This window comes from Bison bison, unplaced genomic scaffold (assembly GCF_000754665.1).
Source record: "Bison bison bison isolate TAMUID 2011002044 unplaced genomic scaffold, Bison_UMD1.0 scf7180017864037, whole genome shotgun sequence".
NCBI classification, from domain to species: Eukaryota; Metazoa; Chordata; class Mammalia; order Artiodactyla; family Bovidae; genus Bison; species Bison bison.
This window is the reverse complement of record NW_011494609.1, coordinates 3,415,254-3,424,555: the sequence shown is the minus strand read 5'-3', so window position 1 is coordinate 3,424,555 and position 9,302 is coordinate 3,415,254. Positions and strand designations below refer to the sequence as shown.

General features: G+C 42.6%; 1 long non-coding RNA gene across 1 annotated transcript in view; it reads right to left on the bottom strand.

The window, feature by feature from the left end:
- LOC104984900 overlaps nt 1-9,302 on the bottom strand; it is a 34,307-nt gene that overhangs the window by 5,562 nt on the left and 19,443 nt on the right. The window lies entirely within an intron of this gene.

Genomic DNA, 9,302 nt, shown 5'->3' with positions numbered 1-9,302 from the left:
CATGCATTGGAAAAGGAAATGGCAACCCACTCCAGTGTTCTTGCCTGGAGAATCCCAGGGACGGCGGAGCCTGGTGGGCTGCCGTCTGTGGGGTCGCACAGAGTCGGACACGACTGAAGCGACTTAGCAGCAGCAGCAGGAATCAGGAGCCCTGAGTTCTGGTCCCAGTTCTACAAATAACTGACAATATTCCCGAGGGCATTCTTCTCTGTGCCTCGGTTTCCTAATAAATAAGATGACTGGGCTAGGGGACTTCTCAGATCACTTTCAGCCATAGAGTTCTGGGACTAGACATTCTGACCAGTGTCACCATGTGGGGCTCAGTGGCATTGACTTACTCCCTGAGTTGGCTGGAGAACATTCCCAAGTGCGCCACTTTACATTAGCAGCTGAGACAGAGCAAGGTGGTCTTGGCCGTGTTGTAGATGATGGAAGGAATTGAGGAGGGTGGCGGTGGATGGTCTGCATGTGTGGAGGGGTGGTCACACATATGCTTGTATGTGCTCGGGATTCCCTAAGAAACCTTCGTTGGCGCAGTATTCTCTCTTGATTCACGATTCCCACTTTTATCTCTTAGATTTAAAATGATAGCTTAGCACATTAGCATTGCAAGATGGAGACTGGTAAGGATGATACTGTATAAATTAACACCCTAGCCAAATTAGTATAAAGATACTAAGTCACAAGCATGAATACATGACATATTTGATGTCTTAACAAGTAGATTCTATTTTCTTTCTCTCCTCTGAACTATGAGTTCTCAATCTTTTTTTTTTCACACAACAGTGTGATCAGTTATGGGCCATAGTTGGGTGTATAGCTGGTATATGCTTCTGCTGCTAAGTCGCTTCAGTCGTGTCCGACTCTGAGCGATCCCATAGACGGCAGCCCACCAGGCTCCCCCGTCCCTGGGATTCTCAGGCAAGAACACTGGAGTGGGTTGCCATTGCCTTCTCCAGTGCATGAAATTGAAAAGTGAAAGTGAAGTCACTCAGACGTGTCTGACTTTAGCAACCCCATGGACTGCAGCCTACCAGGCTCCTCCATCCATGGGATTTTCCAGGCAGGAGTACCAGAGTGGGTTGCCATTGCCTTCTCCGAAACAACACTTATAGAGTAAGCTTTTAACTGGTTTTAGGCTACAGTTGCAATCAAATACATTTTTAAGTCAGTTATCAGTTTATGCCCTTTACTGATAAGATATTTAAATATAAGCTTATATGCATGCAGGTATGTTTACATACAACACACACACAAACACACACCCTCACATTCGCAAAATTCACCCCTGAAGATACTACTACAGTGAAAACTCTCATAAAAGTTATCTTCTCGGGCAAATAGATAGTCCTAAACTTCACTCACAGTAATCTATTTTCTTTTAACTCCTCAGTCAGTACTTCATAAAAAGGCTGATAATAAGCTTTTTTATCAGAAGCCAGTACTGAAATATTAATATTAATCTGTAACTGCAGTGTCCAATAGGATAGCCACTAAACACATGTGGTTATTAAGCACTTGAGATACGGCTGATTCAAATCAATTTGCAGCATAAATACAAACACACACCAGATTTTAAATCCTCAGTATGAGAAAAATAGGACTTGCCAGGTGGCGCTCTCGGTAAAGAACCTGCCTGCTAATGCAGGAAACACAAGAGACTGGAGTTCAATTCCTGGGTCAAGAAGATGCCCTGGAGTAGGAAATGGCAACCAACTCCAGTATTCTTGCCTGGAAAATTCTATGAACAGAGGAGCCTGGTCCATGGGGCTGCAAAGAGTTGGACACAACTGAGCACAGGAGAAAAATAAACATAATATACCTCATGAATATTTTTATGTTGATTGCATGTTGAAATTGTAATATTTTGGATACATTGTTACAACTCAACATGTGCTGCTTTTAATTAGAAAATACTAAAATACATCGCATCATATTTCTACTGGGCAGCACCGATTCTAGAAGTTAAAGTAAACAAAAAGATATTTCTACTGTGTTTTCTTACAGAAGAACCTTGATGAGAGGCAGCAGTATTGACCACAATTGATGGGGGCAGGGATGGAGACTGGCCAAATTTACAGGAAAGATGGATGGTTGGAGTTTCAACCTGCTGACACCCAAATCAAGCTTCAGTCTATACAGAAAATAGCAAAGACCCAATTAATGGTGCTGTACACTCTAAACAGCATCTTTGTGTTAACAGCTTGTGCGTTCTTCCAAAGTCCAAGAGAGAAGGGCCTGAGGCGATTTCTCTTACTGGTTGAAACCTGAAGAAAGTAAGGACCTTGGAGTTAAAGTTTCCAAGGCTTGACTTCCCATATTGTCTCCCATTTCAGTATCATTCAAAAGTACATGTCAAAAATAAATCTTACAAATATACAAGAGACTTTAAAGCTCTGGGCTTCCTTCCCAGGTGGCTCTAGCAGTAAAGAACCCACCTGCCAATGCAGGAGACATATAAGAGACATGGATTTGACCCCTGGGTCAGGAAGATCCCCTGAAGAAGGGCATGGTAATCCACTCCAGTATTCTTGCCTGGAGAATCCCCATGGACAGAGGAGCCTGGCGGCTACAGTCCATGGGGTCGCACAATGTCGGACAAGCCTGAAGCAACTTAGCATGCACACAAGCACTTAGCTTTAAGACATTCAGTGGGAAGAGATTGCGTACACATTGCATCTTACATCTAAATAATTGTATTCATCATCTCAGTCCTTGCACATAGCATGAAACCTGGTACACAGTGGGTGCTTAATGATATTTGCTGAATGCACCAAAGGAACAACTCAAACATGGCAGTTATTGAAATTTGGATCCACTTCCCTTGTGGCTCAGATGGTAAAGCGTCTGCCTGCAATGCGGGAGACCTGGGTTCAATCCCAGGGTCAGGAAGATCCTCTGGAGAAGGAAATGGCAACCCACTCCAGTACTCTTGCCTGGAAAAGCCCACAGATGGAGGAGCCTGGTAGGCTACAGTCCATGGGATCGCAAAGGGTCGGACATGACTGAGCAACTTCACTCACTCACATGCTGCTTAAGATAAGGAAACAAAGATGCAGTTCTAGAAAATCAGAATCATAGTTAAAGAAATTATCAAGAACAGATCACAGTCATTAAAAGGATGAAAAACTAAACCCAGCTTTTTCAGAATGCCATTGTTGTTCAATCACTCAGTTGTGTCCTACTCTTTGCAACCCCATGGACTGCAGCACACCAGGCTTCCCTGTCCTTCACTGTCTCCCTGAGTGATGCTATCCAACCATCTCGTCCTCTGTCATCCCCTTCTCTTTCTGCCTTTATTCTTTCCCAGCATCGGAGACTTCTTCAGTGAGTCAGTTCTTCTGATCAGGTGGCCAAAGGACTGGAGCTTCAGCTTCAGCATCAGTCCTTCCAATGAATATTCAGGACTGATTCTCTTTCGGATGGACTTGTTGGATCTCCTTGGAGTGCAAGGGACTCTCAACAGTCTTCTCAAGCATTACCGCTCCAAGGCATTAATTCTTCAGCACTCAGCCTTTTTTATTGTCCAACTCTCACATTCATGCATGACTACTAGAAAAATCATAGCCTTGACTATATGGATCTTTGTCAGTAAAGTAATATGTCTGCTTTATAATACACTGTCTAGGTTGGTCATAGTTTTTTTTCCAAGGAGCAAGCGTCTTTTAATATCATGGCTGCAGTCACTGTCCACAGTGGTTTTGGAGCTCAAGAAAATAAAGTCTGTCACTGTTTCCATTGTTTCCCCATCTATTTGCCATGAAGTGATGGGACCAGATGCCATGATCTTTGCTTTTTGAACGTTGAATTTTAAGCCAGTTTTTTCACTCTCTTCTTTCACCTTCATCAAGAGGCTCTTTAATTCCTCTTCACTTTCTGCCACAAGGGTGGTGTCATCTGCATACCTGAGGTTATTGATATTTCTCCCGGCAAATTAATTCCAGCCTGTGCTTCATCCAGCCCAGCATTTCTCATGATGTACTCTACATAAAAGTTAAATAAGCAGGGTGACAATATACAGCCTTGATATACTCCTTTCCCAGTTTGGAACCAGTCCATTGTTCCATGTCCAGTTCTAACTGTTGCTTCTTGACCTGCATACAGGTTTCACAGGAGACAGGTAAGGTGGTCTGGTATTCCCATCTCTTTAAGGATTTTCCACAGTTTGTTGTGATCTACACAGTCAAAGGCTTTAGCATAGTCAGGAAGCAGAAGTAGATTTTTTTTGCAATTCTCTAGCTTTTTCTATGATACAACAGGTATTGGCAATTTGATCTCTGGTTCCTCTGCCTTTTTAATTCCAGCTTGTCTATCTGGAAGTTCTCAGTTCATGTACTGTTGAAGACTTGCTTGGAGAATTTTGAACATCACTTTGCCAGTGTGTGAGATGAGTGCAATTATGCAGTAGTTCGAACAATCTTTGGCATTGCCCTTTTTTGGGATTGGAATGAAAACTGACCTTTTCCAGTCCTATGGCCACTGCTGAATTTTCCAAATTTGCTGGCATATTGAATGCAGCACTTCAACAACATCATCTTTTAGGGTTTTAAATAACTCAGCTGGAATTCCATCACCTCTACTAGCTTTGTTCATGGTGATGCTTCCTAAGGTCCACGTGACTTCACATTCCAGGATGTCTGGTTCTAGGTGAGTGATCACACCATCATGGTTATCCAGGTCATTAAGATCTTTTTTATATAGTTCTGTGTATTCTTGCCACCTCTTCTTAATATCTTCTGTTTCCGTTAGGTCCATACCATTTCTGTCCTTCATTGTGCCTATCTTCTCAAGAAGAGTTCCCTTGGAATGTCTCATTTTCTTGAAGACATCTCTAGTCTTTCCCATTCTATTGTTTTCTTCTATTTCTTTACATTGTTCACTTAAAAAGGCTTTCTTATATCTCCTTGCGATTCTCTGGAACTCTGCATTCAGACGAGTATATCTTTCCTTTTCTCCTTTACCTTTTGCTTCTCTTCTTTTCATCTATTTGTAAGGCCTCTTCTGACAACCACTTTGCTTTTTCGCATTTCTTTTTCTTGGGAGTGGTCTTGATCACTACAGCCTGTGCAACGTTAGAAACCTCAGTCCATAGTTCTTCAGACACTCTGTCTATCAGATATAAATCCTTGAATCGATTTGTCACTTCCACTGAAAAATCATAAAGGATTTGATTTCAGTGAATGGTCTAGTGGCTTTCCCTATATTCTTCAATTTAATTCTGAATTTGGCAATAATGAGTTCATCATCTGAGCCACAGTCTGCTCCCGGTCTTGTTTTCGCTGACTGTATAGAGCTTCTCCATCTTCAACTACAAAGAATATAATCAATCTGATTTTGGTATTGATCATCTGATGATGTCCATGTGTAGAGTCATCTCTTGTGGTGTTGGAAGAGGGTGTTTGCTATGACCAGTGCATTCTCTTGGGAAAACTCTGTTAGCCTTTGTCCTGTTTCATTTTGTACTCCAAGGTCAAGTTTGCCTGTTACTCCAGGTATCTCTTGACTTCCTACTTTTGCATTCCAGTCCCCTGTGAAAAGGACATCTCCTTTTGGTGTTAGTTCTAGAAGGTCATATAGATCTTCATAGAACCATTTGACTTCAGCTTCTTCAGTTTCAGTGGTTGGGTCATAGACATGGATTATTGTGATATTGAATAGTTTGCCTTGGAAATCAACAGAGATCATTCTGTTGTTTTTGAGATTGTTTGAGATTGCACCTAAGTACTGACTCTTTTGTTGATTATGATGGCTACTCCATTTCTTCTAAGGAATTCTTGCCCACAATAGTAGATATAATGGTCATCTGAGTTAAATTCATGCTTTCCTGTCCATTTTAGATCACTGATTCCTAAAATTGTCGATGTTTACTCCTGCCATCTCCTCTTTGACCACTTCCAATTTACCTTGATTCATGGAACTAACATTCCAGATTCCTATGCAATATTGTTCTGTACAGCATTGGATTTTACTTTCACCACCAGACATATCCACAACTGGGTGTTGAGTCCACTTTGGCCCAGTCTCTCCAGTACTCTTGCCTGGAAAATACCATGCATGGAGGAGTCTGGTAGGCTGCAGTCCGTGGGGCTGCAAAGAGTTGGACATGACTGAGCGACCTCATTTTCACTTTTCACTTTCATGTATTGGAGAAGGAAATGGCAACCCACTCCAGTGTTCTTGCCTGGAGAATCCCAGGGACAGAGGCCCCTGGTAGGCTGCCATCTATAAGGTCTCACAGAATCGGACATGACTGAAGCAACTTAGCAACAGCAGTAGCAGCAGCAGCTTCAATCTTTCTGGAATTATTTCTCCACTCTTCTCCAGTAGCATGTTGGACACCTTCCAATCTGGGGAGTTCATCTCTCAGTGTCATATCTTTCTGCCTTTTCATACTGTTCATGGATTCTCAAGGCAAGGATGTTGAAGTGGTTTGCCGTTCCCTTCTCCAGTGGACCACATTTTTTTTCAGAACTCTCCACCGTGACTCTCTCATCCTGGGCGGCCCTACATGGCACTGCTCTTGGTTTCCCTGATTCAGACAAGGAGCTTAACTGAGGAGGATCTTGATTTTTCTGCCAGTTCTGTAATAACCATCTTGATAGTTTTTTAATAAGAAAAAGAAGCCTGGTCTCTTTGCTATCTCAATGTGTACTGGTTTGCATTATTTTTGTTCAATCTTTTTACACTTACAAAAAAAATCTATTTAAACTTCACATTCTTTTTCCTTTGAATGGATCATGTGGGCATCGGGGAGACCTCAGGGGCTTTTGGGGTGGATAAGACCAATAACAGGAATTGCTAATGTGGTTTCTATTGAATGTGATGGATTCATTAGGTAAAATCCTTTGATAAATCGAGACTACTACATTTTTACTCCATTCGTCTTTGTCTTTTGGATTCCAGGGCAACACTGCTGACAGTTCCACTTTGAGCTAAATGAGCAGCCTTGCTTGAAGAAACTGGTTTAAGGGACTCTCACCAGCCCTTGCATTTGCCTTGAAGTCACACTGAAACTGCTCTGCACAGAAGAGCTCTCAATCTCCCCAGTGAGTCACAGCAATGAGACCCAAGCTTCCTCCCTTTCACATAGTAAGTCAACCTAGATGCAACCAGCATGGTCATTAATATCCCAGTCATATTTTTCTTTTACAATCAAATGGAAAGTTTTAATATATATAATATACATAAAAGAGTTATACTCCACAACCAAGTGGGATTTATTCCAAGGATTCAAGGCTGGTTTAACATGCAAAACTCAAATGTAATATGAACTTTCTAGGTGGCTCAGCAGTAAAGAATCAACCTGCCAATGCAGGAGACACAAGAGATATGGGTTTGATCCCTGGGTCAGGAAGATCCCCTGGAGAAGGAGATGGCAACCCACCCCAGGATCCTTGCCTGAAAAAATTTCATGGACAGAGGAACCTGGCAGGCTACAGTCCATGGGGTGGTAAAGAGTTGGATGTGACTGAGTGCGTGATCCCACACCCATCTATCTAACCTGTCATCTGTCATTATCTTTCAATTTCTATCCATCTATCTATCAATGAGAGGGAGATAGAAATTGGGACAGAGTAAGCAAGAGAGAAGGATCTTGTATCACTAGCATGTCACATCCTCGACCCTCTGTGGCTTCAGTTCTTTTAAGCCACTCCAGTTGTGACAATTTGTCCCCGCAGCCCCAGGAAATGAATACATCAGGTGACAAGGCTCAGCAGAACCCAGAGAACAAATGAATCTGACAGTTTGTTCAGAAAGGCTGGGAGTAAGCTTGTCCTGGCCAAGTCTATGAAGAGCGGAGGTCCTGCTCAGCAGTGTGTGTTCTCTGTGAGACTAAAGCTTCTCAGATCTATGTTGTTCAGATTTATTCATAACTGCTCTTCCTGGCTGCACCCATATGCCTTTAAGGAGTTCACCTCCTCCTGCAAAGGTATCCACCCTTGGGCTCCCCTGTGAGCCTCTGGATAGAAAGAATAATGCTTTTATGGTCCTTATGGCCTCAGCATCCAGGGCCACGTCCACCACATACAGGAGCTTAATAAACATCTGCCAAGTGGACCAATGGAATCAATCTGTGATCAAGAGTCCTCCTTGGAGCATACATGCATTTCACAATAACTCCTGTGTCTCCTTTCCAGCTCTTTCCCTAAATACCTCCTCCAAGTGGGCCTTTTCGGAGCCAACATGGTGTCAGGCCCACTCCCTGACCTGATCAGGCTTCATCACATAGAGCCCTTAGCTGCCAAGTGGAGGCTGTGAAGCACACCATGCTCTCCTCTTGCATTTTCACAATCAGGGCTATCCTTTCTTTGTTTAAAATCCTACCCCTTCAAATCTCAGTTCAAATGCAGTGACTTCTAGGAACCCTTTCTGAATTTCCTAAAGCAGCTTTGACCTTCATCCTCTACTGCATTATGGAAACCCTTAGCTTTGAAGCCTTTGACTGTGTGGATCACAACAAACTGTGGAAAATTCTTCAAGAGATGAGAATATCAGACCACCTGATCTGCCTTCTGAGAAATCTGTATGCTGGTCAGGAAGCAACAGTTAGAACTGAAATGGAACAACAGACTGGTTCCTAATTGGGAAAACAGTACATCAAGGCTATATATTGTCACCCTGCTTATTTAACTTATATCCACAGTACATCATGTGAAATGCTGGACTGGATGAAGCACAAGCTGGAATCAAGAATGACAGAAGAAATATCAATAACCTCAGAGATGCAGATGACACCACCCTTATGGCAGAAAGTGAAGAGCCTCTTGATGAAGGCAAAAGAAGAGAGTGAAAAAGTTGGCTTAAAGCTCAATGTTCAGAAAACTAAGATTATGGCATCCAGTCCCATCACTTCATGGCAAATAGATGGGGAAACAGTAGTAAAAGACTGTTTTTGGGAGGCTCCAAAATCACTGCAGATGGTGACTGCAGCCATGAAATTAAAAGACGCTTGCTCCTTGGAAGAAAAGCTATGACCAACATAGACAGCATATTAAAAAATAGAGACATTACTTTGCTAAGAAAGGTCCATCTAGTCAAAGCTATGGTTTTTCCAGTAGTCATGTATGGATATGAGATTTGGGCCATAAAGAAAGCTGAGCGCCGAAGAATTGATGCTTTTGAATTGTGGTGTTGGAGAAGACTCTTGAGAGTCCCTTGGACTGCAAGGAGATCTAACCAGTCAGTCCTAGAGGAAATCAGTCCTGAATACTCACTGGAAGGATTGGTGCTGAAGCTGAAACTTCAATACTTTGGCCACCTGATGCAAAGAACTGAGTCATTGGAAAAGACCCTGATGCTGG